The sequence below is a fragment of the Corylus avellana genome, chromosome 7, assembly GCF_965113065.1.
Source record: "Corylus avellana chromosome 7, dhCorAvel1.hap1.2, whole genome shotgun sequence".
Classification (NCBI taxonomy): domain Eukaryota; kingdom Viridiplantae; phylum Streptophyta; class Magnoliopsida; order Fagales; family Betulaceae; genus Corylus; species Corylus avellana.
The window spans coordinates 17,778,166-17,800,731 of NC_142496.1; the positions used below are offsets into that span (position 1 = coordinate 17,778,166).

Genomic DNA, 22,566 nt, shown 5'->3' on the forward strand with positions numbered 1-22,566 from the left:
TACCTATGCCATTGTTTTGTGATGAACTTCATTTGGTAAAGAATGCAATAGTTTAATCATGACAGTTATGCAAGGATGCAATATAGATATAGTAAATGATTATAACTATGAGTAATAGTGATAGTTCAACAGTATGGCCTACCCAAGATATTACCCATTCTCAGCAGAGTTGGCACTGTCCCGAGGGACCTGTAATACAATGAGGGTGACCAGACCATTGTACACTACCATCCATAACAACAGCAACCCATCTGAATCTGACCCCGGGTGGCCCACGCTACTAATGATGTACGTCCTGTGGTGACCTCCCGTTAAGGCTGTGCCGGTCACGAAGCAACGATTGGATCCATGGCCCATATATCACATACACATGTGACGATAAAGTTAACATGTATAGTAAGCCCATGACTATTATCCAGCACGTATCGGTGTACCATATCATACAATGCAATTAATCTTGTCCGTATTTTATATGCATGCTTTTACAAGTCTCAATGTCATTATCTTCTTAAGTAACACATTTTCACAAAAAGCTAGAGTTCATGTGCAACAAGGAGTATAACGTGAGAGTTGTAAATATGCATATTTTGGTACACAAAATAATCGTGCATTGTGGGAAAATAAAATGACGAGCATTATGTGAGTTAAAACTCACCTGGGTCCAACAAAGTCTCTCAGTATTCCTCCAAATGTCCCGAGGCTTCCAAATCTGTGGAAAACCTTCTATCCCTAAACTAAAACGAACATAGAACACGAAAACAGGAGTTGTCAGACAACTGGCCAAAATGGCGTTCCCTGGAATGCTTCTGACTGTACGCCTAGGCTTGAGGCCATACGTCCGCCTAGAAGGTTTCGGTAGAACCTCATTTTGTCTAAGCATCCTCTCATCGTCTTAAACTGGTTCTAAAGCTACCAAAAGGATTTCTAGGACCTTCTATCGAAAAAAAAAAAAAAAAAAAAAAAAAAAAAGCCTCAATGCATAAGAAAATCCGCTCAACAAAGATAGAACGCTAAACCCAACTTAATCAAAGATTAAAGAGAAATGATATAGCTAGAAGCTTAAAGCTATTAACTAAGCTAACTATGAAAAGCATTTAAAGAGCGTAACAACCAATGAACGAGTTGGGCTTAGAAGGTTACCTATTTGAAGCCAAAACCTTCAAGAATCTCCTCACCATCTCATAAAACTCACAAGAACACTTACACAAGGGGGGTTTCACACAGCCTGGGGGCATAAATGGGGTTGAGAGGGCAAGGGGTAAGGGGTATTTATAGGCGAGGAAAAGCTGAAGGCGCTGCAACTTGTTTTGAAAAGTAGCATACGTACGGTACTATAGGGGCATATGTATGGTATTGTTTACCCAGCGGACCAAAGGCTATAGTGTACATCCAGGCATTATCTAGGGGTTATTCAAAGGCAGTGTACGTACAGTTGGTACATCCTTGTACTATTTGCAGACGTACGTACTGATGTGGCCTTTTGTTTACTAGAATATATCAATAATAAATTACCACTCGCAATAGGACGAATCCTTGTAGAATAAGGCTATAGAGAGGGTGTCGAACCTCAAGGACTGCAGGGGTGTTGTTATCTAGTTTATGAAGATTAAAAGTAACTTAAGAAAATGTTTGATTGAGTTGTTTTGTAACTAAAGTGCATGAAAATAAAAGAAAATTTAAATATAAGAGAGAGTGTAGGGTATTGACTTCTTCACTCCACACAACAATGGTTAATCATATTTAATCACAGACATTCATTCTATGCATGTTATAAATAAACAAGAAAATACCTTATTTAAGAATAAGTATAATCCATTTTCGGTTGGCTTGGATCATCTACCTAACAACTAAGATGCGGTACGACCCGTCTTCCCTAGGTATGGCCTATCTAACCCTTTTGATTATGTTAGTTAAAACTTTTGTATAATCATCATCCCAATAATTACAGAAAATAAAAAAGATTTGAGTTCAATAAAAGTAAAAGACTTTATAAGACAAGATAAGAATTTCAAAAATATTGATTTTGGAATTTAAGAACAATTGCATTTAAACATGAAGAACAATATTAAATTGTAGCAATCCTCTAAATTATACAACCAACATGCATAAACTGAAAATGTATAAATTAAGATATAATCAAACCATTGTGCTTGGATAGGGTTACATCATTACCCTACGAAGGGGGTTTAGCCGCTCATGACTCGGCTAAGCCTCCAACAACTAATTGCTGAATTTTTGCTCTAGGTAGTGGTCTCTTTCTTCAATGTTTAGAGGCCTATTTATAGGGATTAGGAGAACCCAAGAAGCCCTAGAAACCCGAGGAAATTTGTAGGCTAGTCTCCCAGTCAAAGGTGGAAAATGACTACTGCCGTGTGCTGTACGCCTGATTGCGCTCGATCCCAGCCGTGATGCGCTCAAGCGTAGGTGCGTTCAAGCCCTTGGCTGGTGTGCTCGATCCCTGGTGTCCAAAATGCATTCAAATGGCCTTTTGAAGCTCAATTTCAATTGGAATTCTTGCATCTATTAGATAAAACCTTGAAACATAAAAACAAAACAAAATCAAGCAAATAACAATGCTAAGGAACTAACAAATGCGAGTTAAGGCACTTGAATGTGCAACATTTTGTCCAAACGTCCTCCCATCCTCTTAAACTGGTTCTAAAGCTACCAAAAGGATTCCTAGGACCACCTATCTTAAAACAAAGCCTCAATGCATAAGAAAATCCGCTCAACAAAGATGGAACGCTAAACCCAACTTAATCAAAGATTAAAGAATCTTAAGCTATTAACTAAGCTAACTATGAAAAACATTTAAAGAGTATAACAACTAATGAATGAGTTAGGCTTAAAAGGTTACCTTTTTTAAGCCAAAACCTTCAAGAATCTCATCTCCTTCTTACAAAACTCACAAGTACACTCACACAACACAAGGGGGTTTTAGAGAGCCTGAGGGCATAAATGAGCTTGAAAGGGCGAGAGGTAAATGGTATTTATAGGTAAGGAAAAGTTGAGGGCATTGCAAGCTATTCTAAAAAGTAGCATACGTACGATACTATAGGGGCGTACGTACGGTACTGTTTACCTAGTGGACCAAAGGGTGTAGAGTATATCTAGGCATTATCCAGGGGTTATTCAAAAGTCAGCGTACATACGGGTGGTCCCCTTGCATACGTTCTTGTACTATTTGTAGGCATACGCACGGTGGTTCCCATGCGTACGTCTTCACTGAAGACAAAAGCGTGCGTACGGAACTATAGGGGTGTACGTATGGTGAGGAAGTCTGAAATTCTCAAAATGGCCCTTCAGCTGTACCTAGTGACTCAAAACCAAAGTTAACCCTCTAACTAAGCTATCTAATCTTAGTTAATTATTTGGGTCACTACAAGCACCCTCATCATCACTTTTTTCGCCCAAAGTAGCCGATGTCCGAGTTATGGCCATAGTAGTCGCTGCCAGCCAAAATAGCCAATGTCCAAGTTACGACCATAGTAGCTGCTATCAGCCAAAGAAGTCGATGTCCAAGTTACGGCCATAGTAGCCATTGCCGGCCAAAGTCGCCAATGTCCATGTTCCGGCCACAATAGCCGATGCCAACCAATCGCTAAAGTCAAAATTTTGGTTATAGAAGGTGATGTTCCAATTTAGGCCATAGAAGCCATTTCTCAGCCCTTTGATGTTTAAGATCAAACCTCAACGTACATGATATACCGTTGGATTTGCAGGGGCATATTAGAACATAATTATTAAAGGATAAGAAGACTACATGAAAGTCCAAAGTCTATTACACTCCCGCCTATTTCAATTGTTACCAAAGTCCATTTTACTTCACATTCTAACAGTTACATAAAATGAATAGTCTCAATTAATATGGTTTTATTTACTTGTTATTTAATTCACATGTAAGAATGTTTCTATTTATTTATTTATTTTTTCTTTGACATGCCCACACAAGGGAAGAGGGAAAGGGGATTCGAACTAGTGACTTCTGCTTCATGAGCTGTGGTCCACTGCTAATTGAGCTATCCCTTGGAGACAAGAATATTTCTATTTAAATGAATGGAGAAATCTCCAATGTATTAAATGTGAGAGACAATTATAATCAAAGTATGTTTGAGTTCTAATATTACTAAAATCCAATTTTGTTGTAGAATTTTGCAATGAAAGATTTTTCAATGGACTAATTAATGACATAAATATATGTTCTTGTTTATCATTATTAGGTTACACTAATAAAAGTGAAACTTTGAAACCAATATATATATATATATAGGTCAAACACCACAGTAGGCTTTGATGCGAGAGTCCAATTTTGGGTTATAATAATTGGAATGACGGAAATTAAGGAATTCGAGATGATGAAAAGGCTTATACTGCAACGGGAGTTCCTCGTCCACTAGCTCTTCTGGAACATGTATCACGCCACTTTGGTGCGTTGCCAGCCCGATTGAATATCGCACCTCATTTGCACCCATCATGACTCGATGAATACATGGCCGTATTCTGTCGTTGCTCCATACCTAAACCCATGCAATACATGGATTTAAGTCAAATTAAGAAAACTGAAAATCTTTTTTAAAATAATAATAATAATAATAATAATAAGGGGAAAATGCAGTTTACCCCCGTGAAGTTTCATGAGTTTTTCAATTTTAACCCCAAAGTTCAAAAATTGGCAATCTACCCCCCTGAAGTTTCAAAAATTGGCAATTTAAACCTTCCGTTTAATTTTTCCGTTAAAATTGACGGAAATCTATGAAATTACATCATTGCCCTTAGGCTTTTTTTAAAAAAATTTCGTCCAATTTAACGGAAAAATTAAACGGAAGGTTTAAATTGCCAATTTTTGAAACTTCAGGGGGGTAGATTGCCAATTTTTGAACTTTGGGGTTAAAATTGAAAAACCCCTGAAACTTCAGGGGGGTAAACTGCATTTTCCCCTAATAATAATAATAATAAGAAGAAGAAGAAGAAGAAGAAGAAAGGAAAATACAGTTTCAAGTCTTCAATATTATACATGTGTAGGTCATGTGCGCTATTTTGGTTCCATTTTAATGTTAATTTCTAAAGGAGCATTTTCCAACGAAATGGTGTTAAAAGGGTCAAATATCACACAAATATAAGGTAAGTATGAAGGGGGTGTCATTAAAAGGGTGGGGGAGTGTATTTTCTACAAAAAAAAAAAAAAAAAAAAAAAGTTAATTAAACTTTAACTTGCTCAATTACCACTCATTTACACATTTATATTAAGGTCCCATTTAATTTGCAGAATCGACTATTGACATGGACTAGCTAGTGACCTACACACGTTTATATTTAAGGGTCATCATTAGCGTCCACTATTGAGTCGACGCTAATGATCAAACAATTGATCATTAGCATCCACTACAGAAATGCTGTGAATTTTTAACTAGGAGTTTTTGACGTGTCAATGGTATTGACACGTCAAAAACCCCTTTTAACGTGCGTCTTTTGACGTTTCTCAACGGTTAAAACGGGAGTGTCAAAAATTTCAAATTTTTGACGTGCTAAACACTGCCATGTCAAAAAGTATTTCAGCACGTCAAAAAAATTTTGACGTGGCAAAACTGCCACGTCAAACATTTTTTGCAATCTTTTTTGACGTGTCACTTCGTTTGACACGTCAAATATATATATATTGAATAAAATATTACAATTACAATTCCAATATCCAATACAATCTAATCCAATCCAATCCAATATCCAATACATATACAATATATATACAATATCCAATATCCAATATCCAATATATATCCAATATCTAATACATATCCAATTTTCAATACATTCAATACGTATGAAATTCCAACACAACTTCATTAAACAAAATCCCAACACACATACTACGTTCCAACACAACACATAACAAAACAGATATATACATCGAAAACACGTTCCAACATAAGGCAAAACAAATATACAATCAAACACTTCTGGACTATCTGCTAGAAATAAGTTTCAATTAATCTCAACAAACATATAGTTTGATCTAACTATATACAAACCAATAAACAATAGTATATATATAGAACATAACAAACAGTGATGATAAGTGACGTGTGGTGCCCAACTCAACACAGTCATCCTACAACGCTTAATCTGCATTACCTATAAATGAGTTGTGAACCAATAATAATCAATACAAAAATTCAAAATTATTCTATACAGTGGTGCAAATATACGTTAGTTCTAAAATGGACCGTTGTAACAAAGCGTTGCTAATTGGGACTTTTGTGAAAACTAGGGGTTTCTAACATTTAACAACTGTTAGAAAAACAACACAAAATATATCATTACCTCTGTGGGGCACAAATCCAGAGGTTCACACGAACTTAGCCTCAAGCTGGCGGAAACGGGCCTCAAAGATGGCATCTTTCTTTGCTATCTAAGCTTTTTGTTCTTCAATTTGCTTCGCCATCTCATCCGTCGCACGTCTTTGTTCTGCCCGCTCCACTTCCATCGCACGTCTTTGTTGTGGCCGCTCATCTTCAAGTTCTTTAATTCATTCTGTCATCTTTGAGAACGAGGAGTTCCAAGAATTCTGAGACCACACCTGGGACGGTGTATAGTACGAATGTATGCTGCCCCGCACCGGCAGCACATTCGGACCCACCTGTCGGACCCTACTAGCATACTCAGGCTTATTTCCATGCGCTTGATCATACTCGTCATTAGGTGTCCACCGTACCATCCCTTCAGTCAAGGTCGACGTCAATGCCGGGTCAGTGGGCATCAATTCCTTCATCCTCTCCTATACATTAAAAAACAAGTTAATATCTCATATAAGGAACATTAATCATTAATAATTTATCAAAATATATATTGGTGAGTACTTATGCATCTCTCCCTGACCACTTCATTTGGATAGCCACCACCTTTCTTCGTGTGTGTTGAGATGTAATTTTGCGCTCGAGTTGGAGTAGTGCCTAAAGATATGGTCTGCATAGAAAAAAAATCAATAATAATAATAAAAAAAAAACAAAGACCTAAACAACTGATTATATATATATATATATGCGGTAAATATATGTATAAATACCTCTTGATGTGTTGCCCTAGCGAAACTCATCGACCCGGTGCAGTGAGGTGTGTTGTTTTTTGCTCGCAATGTCTTCATGTAAACAGCATACTCCTACATGAATACCACTATTAAAATGTCATGTCTAACACAATTACAATTAATTAAACTACACAATTACAATTAATTCAACTAGACTCGTGACCTATCTGGTTCTTCGGGTCGCACCATTTAGCCAACAAGACATTCAAGTCCTCGGCGTTGTATTCCCTAATGACATCCTCACCCATTCTCGCCTTCACTGTGTCTGGAGTATCGCCCGGCTTGATTTTTAACGCACGTTTTACAGTGTGTCTCCAACTCTTCAGCTTCACGCTCATGTCTCTGAACGCGTCCTTTTTAATCGCCTTGAGATTGTACTCAGGCGGGATGTAGAACTCAGTCTGTACAAGTTGAAAAAGTTAGGCGTATAATTTCACACATTAACGTTTAAAATATTGAAATATACGTGCAAAAATAGAAAAAAGAGTTTAACCATACCATCAAGGCGTCCCATACATCCTCCTTCGTACGGGGAGGTACATCCGCCCATTCATTCTGTAGTCTAATATAATTCCCGGCCCTGATGACGTGGCTGGTTGACCTTCTGAATTTCATCCCGCTAAATCCTACGAGCTGCCATGCCTTATTGTACTCGCACATGACATTTTGCCTGAGGGGGACCTCCCATGTCTTGTTCGATGGTGGGATGGTCACCACCTGAATTTGAGTGCCCTCGTCTCGCCCGATGCCTAACACATTAATAATTACAAATGTTAATTATTTGGAATTCAATAGTAACTACATAAATTTTATACGTATTCAATATTGGTATTTGAAGCATATATACTTACTTATTGTTCGGAGCTGGAGAATGCCCAATACTTCTGGAGGATCATTGGGCTCCGAGTCACCTAAGCCAACATCCACGTCCTCCCCATAGTACTATGTCTCGCTGTCATCTGGATGCGATGGCTTATTGTATGGGACAATGTTCAACTCGGGGGGGAACAACCTCTCTACCTCACCATGTGCACATATCCCCATCTTGCTTATCGTAGGCAGCGAAGTACCAAGATCATATGACGGCTCCTTGTTATACGGAACCTGCTGAGACCCTTCCATATGCTCAGGAAGTAATGGTCTATACCCCTGGTCGTCTATATGTAGGGACCCCCGTCGTCTACTCTTCCCCCTAGTACTCATGTCAACCTGTGAAACACATAACGCATCCAATTAATTATGTATATAATAGATAAAATATGCACCATAATAACCAATCAATGTAGAAAGAAATAACATAAAACACGTCAAATAATGTGAACTATATATATTATTACAGCAAATTTTTTTTTAACCACATACGGATCTAAGTCTTATCGGATGTAGTTAATGTCATCCTGCGGATCCACTTCATTATTGCTGGTCAATAGGAACGGCTCACACTCGTGGTAGTTGGCACATTCATCATCAGGACCTTCATCTTGACCAACGTCATATACGTTTCTAGGTTTAGTCCTTACAACACAAGCCCAATCAGGGTCCTTTTCATCTTGGACGTAAAAGACTTTGTCAACTTGTGACGCTAGCACATACGACTCATCAGTAATTTCCTAGCCCCGGTGGACAAAGTTTTTGAAACTGACAAGCATCATGTCATACTCGTCTACCTTGTACTCCCTGTTCCTCGTGTTGTCCGCCCAATCGCACTTGAACAAAACATACTTAGTCCTGTCGAAGTACTCCACCTCAATTATTTCCGTCAACTTTCCATAGTACGTTTCGCCATCAACAGTTGGCAAGCACACTCCACTGTTCTGCGTCCTCTTTCCATCATTGAATGCAATAGTGCAAAACAGCTTCCTGTTAACCACATATCTATTATATCTAATAGCTGTGGCCTTCGGCCCTCTACAATGCATTACCAGTTTGTCACCTACTTCCTTCCTTCGTTGATCGTCCAATCGATCGACCTGCGAGTATATTACGTACAATTGATCATAAAGAAGTTAGTTTTGTTAGTTGTTATGAACCAATAAGTAAATAAAATCGGACTGTAACAGTTAAACATCACAGTAGTCATGCGTAGTCACGGTACCAATTGCAGAACAGTGCATGATGTTGGGTTTCCAACTGATCCTCCGTCGTTTGCCCCCTATCGCATGATCGCCTAAGTGTATCCATGTGCACCCTACAATATGAAGTTTAAATTCTATTATAGTTCACAACTAAGGGTGCAAGGTGATATTGAAGTTGCATAGACTACTAACACGACTTACGTTCGTAGTTGAAGGAACTCGTCCGAGTTAAACATAATGTATCGGTGAATTTATGTCAATGTGACACGGTCGAGGATGACTCGTGTTCCCACCCCCTTTGAACCATCCACGTTTCTTTGAGCCCTATTGTGAAATGTTGGTGCGTTGTCTAAATACCTCGAGCAGAATGCCACCAACTTCGTTGCTATGTAGCCCTCCGCAATGCAGCGCTCAGGAGCCACTTTATTGCGAACATTAGATTTGAACCCCTTAAGACTCCTACATATGAACATAATTCATTCATTACAGTTAGTGATAATTTTATAACACAGGAAAAATAAATTGATGAGTAGCGGTAAAGTTATTTTACCTCTCTGCCAGATACATCCATCTATACTGTATCGGTCCATCGAGTCGGCATTCATGGACAAGATGCATGACCAAGTGAACCATCACGATAAAAAAACTTGGGGGAAGACCCGTTCCATCTGGCACAAAGTGATACAAATGTCACCCTCTAGTCGGTCTATATCATCTTGTGTTAATGACGTTGAACATAGGCCCCTGAAGAATGCAGACATTCCGACAAGTGGTCTAACCATGTTTCCACGCAATGATCCACGCAATGCAATAGGGAGAAGTTGTTGCATGATGACGTAACTGTCATGGCTCTTCAAACCAGATATTGTACGATCACTAAGTCGTACACATCGGGAAATGTTCGAGGCATATCCGTTCGGCACCCTTACATTTCGAAGCACTTTCAAAAAATGTGTTTTCTTGTCCTTAGACATCGTGTGGCAAGCTGCGGGCATATATGTTTGACCATCCTCACCCGTGTACGGATGAAGTGTATGTCTCAACCCCATTTCTTGCAAGTCTGTGCGGGCTTGGATGTTGTCCTTCGTTTTCCCAGGAACGTCCAGTATTGTGCCAAGTATGTTGTCCATCACATTTTTCTCAATGTGCATGACATCAAGGTTCTGCCATAATAGATTATCTTTCCAATACGGCAACCTGAAGAAAACACTTTTTTTCTTCCACAATACGTTAGCAGTCTCACCTTCTCTTTCTGTAGGCCCACTCTTCTTCCGTTTCTTGTCTTTTTTCTTATTATCCGTTCTTGCCTTACCGGCATTCTCATCCCTAAATGCCATATCGTCTAACTGTCTAAGAATTTCATCTCCACTTGGCACATCGGGGGTACATTCTAATTATTGTTTGCCGTCAAATGTTCTTTTGTTTTTCCTCCACGGATGATCCATGGGCAAGTATCGCCTATGCCCTATATAACAAAATTTCTTGCCGTGTTTTAACCTCCTGGACCTCGTCGAGTACATACAGCAGGGACATGCCTTCTCACCCCTATTAGGCCACCCGGACAAATCTGCGTATGCCGGGAAGTCATTAATTGTCCACATCAACTGCGCTCGCAACACAAAGTTCTTTTTCTTGGACACGTCAAATGTGCGTATACCTACAGTCCATAGTTCCTGTAACTCCTCAATTAAGGTTCGAAGGTAGACATCTAGATCCATTCCAGGTGACTTTGGGCCCAAGATTATCAGGAATAGTATAAATGACGTTTGTTTCATGCATGTCCAAGGAGGTAAGTTGTACGGTACAAGTCTGACGTTCCTACTGTCCACTGAGAAGTCTGGATGCAAATTATGGAATGCCCTCCACGCTTTACCATTGGCCGAATGCCTCAATACATCGTCCTTAGTCTGGCCTTCTGCATGCCACCTCATATAGGGGGCAGTATGCTCTGACATAAACAGTCTTTGTAGTTGTGGTATGAGGCTATCAGTGGAAACCACTGCAACACCTTGACCGGACGTTTCTTACTCGATGATATGGGTTGACCATCCTTATCCAACTGAATTTCATCCTTCCACTTAGATACTCCACAAATAGTACATGTATCCAAATCCTTATTGTTCTTCTAGAATAACATACAGTCATTACGACACGCCGGGATCTTCTCATACCCGAGGCCCATGTCACTTAGAAACGTTTTCCCCTCATATGTATTAACCGGCAAAGCTTCATCACTATGAGGTAGCAACTGATTGATGAGCTCAAGAAAAGATGAAATATTGTGTTACTAAGTCCGCCAACACACTTCAAATTGTACAGATGTACAGTAGCACTAAGCTTGCTATGTTTGGTCCCATCATGAAATGGCTTATCTACCTTCTTAACCAAGTTGTAGTACTTTAGTACGTCACCATCATCGGCTTCTTCATTCACAGTTTCTTCATTCCCCTGCACCGCCACTTCAGGCTCACAATTGTCTTCCATGACACCGTGCATGCCGAATAAATCACGCAACATTGACTGCATGTTTTCACCTTATGATGTGCCTATACCCTCATATGTGATCGTGGTAGTTGAAGTACAAACTGCAACAGGAGACCGGACATGCTTCTCTCCATGATAATACCAGATTCTGTATGCAGTCATTATTTCTTTACCCCCTGTCAAGTGGTCAAGTACGAAACCCGGCGGGTGGCGCTGCTTATTACGACACGCCTTACAGGGGCAGTGAATTTTTTTCATCAGGGATTGTACAGTTCCTAACTGCAAAGTCCACGAATGATCTACACCCGTCTCTGTATTCCCTCGTATCCCTAGACTTTGTCTTCCAACTCTTGTCGATAGTTTTAGTTACTGGAACCCTAATTGAATAAAATAAATCTAAGTTAGCTAATTAGATGTTATTTTTTTTTAGTGTATTTCTTTAAGTACATCGTTTCAATTTTTTGTTTATTTTTAACAAATAAACATATACATTAAGTTTCAATTATAATATTTACATAATCTAAATTTGCAAAACCTAAACAAAATTAAGGTCCAAATTTAAATACATTTGACGTGCCACATGGGGACCCTAGATAAAATATATGTGGCTATCTTATTTGCTGTAATTTTTTTGTTTTCGTTTTTTATGACATTTACATAATCTAAATTTGTAAGACCTAAATTAATTTTTTATATATGGAGACCCTAGATAAATTAGATATAGCTAGCTATGTTAAATGTTGGTTGGTTTTTTTTTTTTTTTTTTTTTTTTTACATTTATGCATTTGTATGGGAAGTGTAGATAAAATAAATTCAGCTACCTATGTTATTTGTTTTTTACTTTCTTTTTTCATTCTTAATATTTACATACTTATTCTAAATTTACAAAATCTAAACATAAATTAACGACCAAAATAGATATGCATTTGTTATTTGTTTTTTTTTTTTTTTTTTTTGTTACGATAATGTCTAAAAGCAAAACCTACACAAAATATGGGTCTAAATCTAAATGCAAAATTCTGCACAAAAAAACTAATTTCAAAATATGAGGCTACGTAATTTTGCATGCATGCATGCAAATACATTAAACAATATTCTCACCATATACAAAACATATAGGTCAAACAAGTAATACAAAACATATATCTTAAGCAAATAAATTAATTAGCTAATATGTAAACTTAATTTGCCAATATAACTACATCAACAATATATAATATTATACACTATATATATTAAATCAAGTATATATATATACCTGATTTTCGAGAGTTGATCGGAAAACACGTGAGACGACCTTCGGAGTTTGAGGTCGTGGTCGCCGGAGGGAGCAGCGGCGATGACGGGCGCCGGTGAGAGAGAGAACCACCGAGAGAGAGAGAGACAACGTGAAAAAGAGAGAGAACGGCCAGGCTGAGAGAGAGGACGCGGGTGAGAGAAATGTTGCAGAGGGGACCGGTCGGGCTGATCCAGAAAAAAAAAATGGGGGAGGATTTGGGTCTCAGGTGGAGTTGGGCGGGGGAGAGAAAGAAAGAGAGGGAAGAAGGAAAAAGAAAGAAAAAAAAAAAAAAAAAAAAAAAGGGAAAAGAGAGGGAAGGCAACTGGTTGCGCCTTCCCGAGGAGCTTCTTGACGTGTCAATACAGACACGTCAAGAAGCTTCTTGACATGCCACATGTGGCACGTCAAAACTTCTTGACGTGTCCACATGTGACACGTCAAGAAGGTCTGGACGTGTCACAACTGACACGTCAAAAATATCAAATTTAATTTTTAAACTTTTAAATTTTAATTTATATCATTTATTTATTCTATTATATCGTGTTTTTCTCTTATATAACACATTATCCATACTATATACTTAAAAACTAATTAAAGAATAAATAAATTAATATTCTTGGTGTACAGATAATAAAATTAATTTTTTCGTGAGGGCTCAATAATTCACTCACCGAACATTGTATTTTGTGTTGGCCGAGTTCATGTGGGATTTGCGGGTCTTATAACATAAATGTATTATGTATGTCCTATATATTTTGTAAAAATTAATATGGCTATCACATTAATTAATATTACTAGAATGATTTATGCATGATAATATCATATCATATTAATGAAATGTTTGATTCATATGCATGTGATAATATGAATTGTACAATAGTATGATTATGATACTAGCTAATTGGCATGCATGTGATATATACATATATACCAATTAATTTATACTAATATGATAAAATTAATTTTTCATACCAATTCAAATTTTAATTTTTTACTACCTAATTAATTTTAATTATAGTTAATTAAAATTTTTGACGTGTCTAATAATGACACGTCAAAAATTTTTAACGTGCCTAAGAAACATGTCAAAAATTTTTGACGTGTTAGTATGACACGTCAAAATTTCTTGACGTGTCCACATGTGACACATCAAAAATACCACCTTAAATTTTTAAAGTTTTAAATTTTAATATATATCATTTATTTATTGTATTATATCATTTTTTTCCTCTTATATAACACATTATCCATATAATATACTTAAAACTAATTAGAGAATAAATAAATAAATATTCTAGATGTACAAATAATTAAATATATTTTTTAATGAGGGCTCAATAATCCACTCACCGATCACATATTTTGTGTTGGCCGAGTTCATGTGAGGTTTGCGGGTCTTATAAAATAAATGTATTCTGTATGTCTTATATATTTTTTTAAAATTAATATGGCTATCATATTAATATTACTAGACTGATTTATGCATGATAATATCATATTCAAATTAATATTAATGAAATTGTTGATTATATTAATTAATTGGGATACAATAGTATGATTATGCATGTACACACACACACACACACACACACACACACACATATATATATATATATATACAACAAACATATATATATATACATGTGATATTAATTGGCATGCATGTGATATATACGTATACATATATTCCAATTAATTTATACTAATATGATAAAATTAATTTTTCTATCCAATTAAAATTAATTTTTCATGCCAATTAAAATTAATTCACTACATTATTTTTTTTAATACATATTTTTGCTACCAATTAATACCTAATTATAATTATAATTAATTGTAATTTTTGACGTATTACTGAGACATGTCAAAAAGTTTTGACGTGTTAGAAATGACACGTCAAAAATTTTTAACGTGTTAAAAATCTAACACCTCAAAAATGTTTTTTTCAACGTGTTTAAATAGACACGTCAAAATTTATTGACGTGGCAAACATGAGTTACTGTTTGCCACGTCAATAAAGTGCAGGTTTATTGTAGTGATCGGACCATTAGCGTTCACCCCATTACCATCCAACAGTCGACGCTGTTGATCAATAGCGTCGACTTTAGGACTTTTAGTGTCCAAACAGAGTCACCCCTAAATACCTTATTTCTTGTAGTGTAGCTAATCCTAGGTATTCCATAGGATTACTAATCTCATACACATAGGAAAATGAGTGGCTTACCTAATCTTTAAGGAATTGAATACATTTTTAAAAAATACCCATATAATTTTATTTTTAATTTTATACTTAATAAAATATATATATATATATATATATATATATATATATATATATATATATATATATATGAAAAATAAAGTGGGTGGCTTGACCACCCATTGGGGTGGTGGGCCACCCACAGAAGAGGTCGGGGGTGGTCGCACCACCCCCAAACACCTCGGGGGACCACCCCCGAGCCGTCTGGGGGTGGTGCGACCACCCCCGTCACATTTTGGGATGGCTACGGCCACCCATAGAGCTCATATGGGGTGGCTGCGACCATCCCTGCTGCTTCTGTGGATGGCCGACCACCCCAATTTATTTCAGGTTATATATATGAGTTTGAAAAAAAAATTATATGCGGTTTTTCGTAATTTTGATTCAATTTTAATTTTTATATGTGTGTTGTTATCAAACTAAGGAATATGAATAATTATTCTATTCCACACTCTTCTATTCCTAAAAGTAGCTATTTCTTTTGACTAGACACTCTGCGAACCAAACAAAGCCTAACTATAACTACCATTTGTCATACTCAACCTTTTTTGGGAATAGCTCAGTTACCTGCATGTGATTCGGGAGTGATTAAACCATCTCAAACTACTTGGGGGTGTGGCCAGAGACGGAGGAAGGGGAGGGCCGGTGTAGGCCAGGGCCCTCCCCCAATTTTGCAAGAAAAAAAATTTAGCAAGTTAAAAAAAAAAAAAAAAAAAAAAAAAAAAAACACTAATTTAAGCCCATTGGCCCTGTCCCAATATATTTTTTTGGCCCAATCCAATATATTTTTTGCCTTGCCCAATCAATTTTTTGGCCCTAGAATTTTTTTTACGCTTATACCCATAAGCCCTTTCAAACACACAAGAGTTGTCGATTGCAGAAGGAAAATCCCGATATTGCAGACTTTGCAGTAGAATGAAAAAAAAAAAAAAATTAGAAGAAAATAAAAACTTAGAAATCGCTACTGCAAACCTTGATCTTTCAGTATACTCTGTAGTGTCAAAGAAGTTGAAAGAACTTCACTTGAACTTGAAGTCTTGATCTCTGGCACCGGCAGGCGGCATCCGCGGCAGTAGATTGTAAGTTTTCAAAACCCTAACAACTTCAATTTTTTTTCTTCAATTTTTATGCTTGCTTTGCTTCTCCCAAAAATTGTATTCACCAATCACCATTGTAGTCTGTTCACTACCCACAAGAGCTGGATTTAGGCAGTATCTGCAGCCAGCGCTTCTTGCCTCTTGCCTCTTGGCACTTCTTGCGCTATGCTCTGTCTTTGCTCTCTCATTGTTCTTTTTGTTTTCTCTTCTTGGGTTTCTTGAATTTCAGTGGATTTGAATTTTGAATGCGGTTAAATGATGTGAATGAGGGTTGAGAGAGAGAAAGGGTTATGCTTGTTGCCGTTGGGAATGGGTTTTTCTTTGATTCACTTACTGGTTTTTGTTTCTTTTCTCTTCTTTTTTTGCAATTTCAAAGGTTGAACGATCATTTTTCAAGTAAAATTCTATTTGTAATTGTATGGGTTAGTGAAAAAGAGACATTCAAGTTGCACGTTCCAAGGTCCCAACTATTTTACTATTTTACATTTTTAAATTTTACTATTTAACATTTTTTTTTTTTTGTTAATTTACTGGATGCTGTTAGTCTTAGATTGGATTGCATTTAATCAACTAGATGAAATTCGAAGAGCTTATATTAAAGTTGGTCTGTACCGACACAATATCACAAAGTACCGAAAATCTAAAAATCTTAATGTATTTTTCATTTATGCTTTCACTAACTATTTTAATATATTTTTCATTTGAATTAAAAAATAATAATTTATGCCTTAGCCCGGCCCAGGCCATCGGACTTCCTGAATCCGCCCCTGGGTGGGACCATCCTCGGGCGTAAGTTCTAAAGTTCACCGCATGAATTGCTACGTGCACTCTCGCTGGTGCCGGTTTTGATTTGGATATCTCCATCAGACGTTTCCATATGAACGCTGAAACCGCCAAAACGCGCGTTGAGGAAGCATTTTCTTTCAGAGCAGCTATGCTTGATTTGTCGAACACCAATCTTCTTGCTACGATCTTCTCCTTGGTCACCCCAATGTCTCCCTTCCCCCAAGATATATCTTTCGGTGGGAAGTTCGTGGCCGCATCAAATTTTGGACAGACATGATCTTCATCTCCACGGGATGTGGCACTCCAGGCGCCAAGAAATGTTGTGGCTGAAGCTCCATCAACGATCCTGTGTGAAACACACACACCAACGGCTACTCCGCCACATTCAAAGATATTATATTTGACAGCTAAGAGAACATCGTGGGTTCCATGGGGTTCAAATGGCTGAAACTGGTTTAAGATTTCCATGTTGAAGTGTTGGAGAACTTGTGATAACTTACACGCAACTCGAGCTTCATAAAACTCGACCCCCTCATCGTTGCAGTCGATGGAGTGGTCTTCTTTGAGGGTTCCAGCCAAAGAGTAGAAGCGGTTGAGGGTTTGTTGTATTTTTGGACTTGATGGTGATCAACGTCATCATGGGCATTGTTAGGTTGATAAAAAAGGATGATAGGAATGTAAGTGGTGCTTGGTGGGTACAAGTTGGTCTGGGAAGGAACGTTTGTGGTTTCTAAGGTTATGGGGTGTTGGAGATGATGGTTTAATGATTTCCTTCGAGATTACTTCAACATTCGTCATCGCCACAGATCTCTTTTATTCAGAAGCTAATTAACCCACTGAATTAATGTTTATGCTTTTCTAAAGATCGAGGTTGCAGGTAGCTTTTATAGAGACGAGATGGAGACCTCTTTCAAGTTTCAAGATGAAATAAATTTATGTTATTGTACACGAAAGTGATAACAAAATTTATAAGATAAATTTAATTGCTTAATAACCAACACAAATTTCACTTAACATGTACATTAAAAGCACTTCCAACTACCTATTGGGATTTGGTGAGGAGCATTTAAAACCTTTAAGGCTTTGGATATTATTCCCTCGAAAGTAGAAGAATTCCAACTGTCCCCAAGAGGTAGCTCAATCGGCTGGGACCACGCTTAATGAAGCGGAGGTTACTAGTTCGAATCCTCTCTCCCCCCTCTTGTGCGGACATGTCAAAAAAAAAAAAAAAAAAAAGAATTCCAACTAAACTCCTTAATGAATTTTACAATGTACCTTGAAAGCACTTCCCACGGCCTATTGTAATAATGGAACTGGATTCTCTCTTGTCCAAGATGGACTGGAGAGTATCTAGTTAATGGACAGAATTTCTTTAGACTGGGACCATAAATTAGACATATGTTCCATTAATATAAATAATAATAAAATATTATTTATATTTTAAAAATAATCAAAAACAAAATATAAAAAGAAAATAATAAAAAATTAAGGGGTGGATGACCACCCCATTTTTGTGATAGGGGGGTGGCCAGCCACCCTTAGTTGGGCTTGGAGGTGGCTGAACCACTCCCCAAGGGCCAAATCAAAAAAAAAAAAAAAAGATTTGGCCCTTGGGGTGGCTATCCACCCTTAAGAGCCATGGGTGGGAGTGGCTTCGGCCACCCCAGACCGGCCCTTGGGCGTGGGTTTGAAGCCACCCCAAACCGGCCCTTAGGGATGGCCAAACCCACCCTCATGGCCCTTGGGATGATTTCCCCCCCCCCTCCCCCCCCCCAAAAGCATTTTCCAAAGTTCAACTGGATAAGTTACTAAGAAAGTGAGGGGGCGCACATTGGACACTTTTCTTAAATCGCAAGACTTTCATTGTTAGAACTTTCCTAGATATTGCAATTTTGAATAGTATCATAAACATTCACCAACATATGTGGCTTAGTTAATTATTCTTAGGTCTAGGCGTCAAGCAATTTATATTTAAACAATATAAATAAAAGGAATAAATATATTCATAAGTTCATGCATTAAAAAAACAATAATTTTAATACTGAACAATTTAAATCACAAGACAAGTAAAATTGTAATATGAAATTCTTAGGTTTAATCCTGCCATCAATGAGTAAGATCACTCAGTAAAAATCAATTTCCTAACATCTTTTTGCTAGAATAAATCACTCAATATCATAACCGTAATTATAATAAATATAGTAAATAAATGTGACATAAAGGCCATACCTCATATTCTTACAAACTGGTGATTTGACCATTAAGGTTATGTCTCAAGGTTCGTTAATTTCTTTGATCTAAAGAGCTTGCACTTTTACGGAAAAAAGATGGACGTACAAGAGGCAAAAAGAAAAATAAAAATAAATATGGGAACCTATTTCGAATTAAACAGAGCTTCAAATTCTCACTCAAATACAAGAAACACAATAGGCAATGATAAATTTCAAAGGAGGAAGATGATGGCGAAGAGAAAATGAAATAATAGAAAGAAGTGTTTAATTTTCTTCATGTTTTGATTGATTACATTTTTGGGTATTTAATTCTACAAGCAATTGCCAGCGTTAATGGAAAAGACGATCAGCTTTTCTTTGCAAGTTCACAAATTTCATGGCTGGAGCCTGGAGTTTCCTTTCTCAATTAATTGGAAAAAATATAAAAATGTCCATCAAATTAACATCTGTTTGCGATAGAACCTCACAATGTTCGAAAGGTACTAAAGTAGCCTATCAAATTACCAAAATGTATCAAAAAGGCCACTTATTTTTTTTTTATTCCTATAATACCCCTATTCTTTTAACAAATAAAATAATAAAATAATTGTAAAAAAACCAAACAATTTGAAAAAAAAAAAAAAAAAAAAAAAACCAATGGGCATAAATACCAAAAAAAAAAAAAGTTCTTTTGAATAAATAAATAATTAGTCACTATAATTGGCTTAAATTGCAAATTGCTTCATGTCGTATGAAAGTAAAATCAAAGGTTCTTGAGATATTAAAAAAAAAAAAAACAATTTTGTCCAAGGAGTCAAATTCTGTTAAAAAATTGTTTTTGTTCGCCTATTGGTTTTTTTTTTGTATTTTTATTAAATTGTTTGTTTTTTTTTTATAATTATTTTAATTGTTAAAAAGATAGGGATATTATAAGAATATAAGAAGAAAAAAAATGGCCGTTTTAATACAATTTAAAAGTTTGATGAGCTACTTTAATACCTTTTGAATATTATGAAACTTTATCGCAAACGATTGTTACTTTGGAGAGTTTTTTTATATTTTTCTTCCCCAATTAATTTGTAGTAGGTGAGTGGATAAGATGAGGCCCTTGCTTATCCTTTTGTACTTGGATTCTCTTCCTTAATTAACACTCCCTCTCTCAAGTGGAGCAGATATTTATGATACTCACCTAGCTTTTTTTTTTCTTTTTTTTTTTTTTTTTTTTTTTTTTGCAATTATTAAGAAATGGCCCCATTTAAATTTTGAATTTGCAAAACTAGTACTTAATTTATTTGATCGCCGGGAAAATAGAGAGAATTGGATTTTTCCTTTCCTCCATTTTCTTAGCTGATAAACAATCTACAGGAACATACAGATATGTTTATTTTTAAATTCAATTTTTTTTTTTCGGTCTGGTACGACCACATAAAACATGTTAAAGTTGACACAGGAATAAGAATAATTTCCTCACACACCTATCTGATTGTGCTTTCATTAGTTTAAATAGAAAATATAGATCGATTACAAGGAAAGAGAAAACAAATGAAATGCAATCTGTACACATTACTGCGTACGTAGACCTACGTTACTGTGAGCTACTTATTACTACGTACCTACGTTACTAGCATCCAGCTATATACATTACAGCTATGGATGTTACAAGAGATAATTCAAAGCTAGCCAAATACAATTAAATGTCTACGTTACAAGCAATCATGCGTGAAGATTATTCAAGGCTAACTAAATACAATTGAATGTATGCGTTAAACCATGAAATGCATCTTTATCCAATGGCTTTGTGAATACATCCACAAGTTGATTAGATGCAGGTGGTATATATATCTCGAAACAATGAGTTTGGACTGTAGCTTTTTCCGAACGAAGTGACAATCGATTTCTATATGCTTGGTGCGTTCATAAAAGACTGAATTGTTACAAAATATTGTGATTGGAGAAGAGTGAGAAATACCCATATCGCACAACAAATATTTTAACCATTGAAGCTCACATGTTAACCATTGAAGAAGAGTGAAAGATACCCATATCGCACAACAAATATTTTAACAATATGTAAGGCAGCTTGGTTGTCACAAAATATTGTGATTGGAGAAGAGTGAGAACTACCCATATCGCACAACAAATGTTTTAACCATTGAAGCTCACATGTTAAAGTAGCCATGGCTTGATATTCAGCTTCAGCAGAAGACCACCAAAAAACTGTAGCTTGCTTCTTGGTTTTTCTAAGAAATGAGATTGGAATCAAGAAAAATGCAATAGCATATAGTACTAGATCGTCGAGTAACGGGACACCCCGCCCAATCTGAACCACAATAACCTTGCAAATGAATAGTACTCGATGATGATAAAAAAAATCCCCTTACCAATACAATGAGCCGTTTGAGGAAAATGCATAAACTAAGAATATTGACCGAATAATTAATATCAAGTCTTGTAACAGTAAGATATATAAGATGTCCCACCAATCAACGATAAGGAGTGGGGTCAGGAAGTAAAGTCCCATTATCTGGCGATAAACACAAGTGTTGCTCCATAGGAAAAGCAGAGACACGTCCTCCAATCAAACCAGTATCCTTGAGAATGTCTAAGATGTATTTCTTTTGAAAAAGAAATATGCCCTTTTTCGAACGGGCAACCTCTGTACCAAGAAAATATTCAAGCTTTCCTAAATCTTTGATAAAGAATTTCTTCTCAAGAAATTGCTTGAGCTAGTTAATAGCCAAATCATCGTTTCCTTAAATGATGATGTCGTCTAAATAGACCAAGACAAAGGTAGAAGAATTGCCATTATGATTAAAAAATAATGAATAATCAAACTTAGATTGAGAAAAACCAGCTTGCATAATGGTAGATGAAAATTTTGCAAACCACTGATGTGATGTTTGCTTCAACCCATAGATAGATTTGTTCAGTTTACAAATCTGTGTCTCCCCCTTTTGGCAAAACCCAGGTGGAAGTATCATATATACCTCTTCATTAAGATTGCCTTGTAAAAAGGCATTATTAATGTCAAGTTGATGTCCCATTGCTTGATGGATGCAATAGAAAGCAAGGTTTCGAACAGCCACCTGTGCGAAAGTCTCATGGTAATCCAATCATTCAATGAGTAAAACCTTTTGCTACCAAACGGGCTTTATAATGCTCACAGAAGAAACAAAAGAATCTCTGTTTCATGGATCGAGATTCATGGAAATCCAACATAGAATCAAACAAACTAATTAAAAGAAAAGTCTTCATTTCTTTTTACGCTTAATTGAATGTTGTGTGATGCATGTC

At 36.6% G+C, this 22,566-nt stretch overlaps 2 pseudogenes; both read right to left on the bottom strand.

Moving 5' to 3' along the window:
• Positions 1-4,271: 4,271 nt before the first annotated feature.
• LOC148584601 (putative 2-oxoglutarate-dependent dioxygenase AOP1) overlaps positions 4,272-22,566 on the bottom strand; it is a 34,148-nt pseudogene continuing 15,853 nt past the window's right edge.
• LOC132185179 (stemmadenine O-acetyltransferase pseudogene) lies at positions 17,078-17,865 on the bottom strand (annotated as a pseudogene).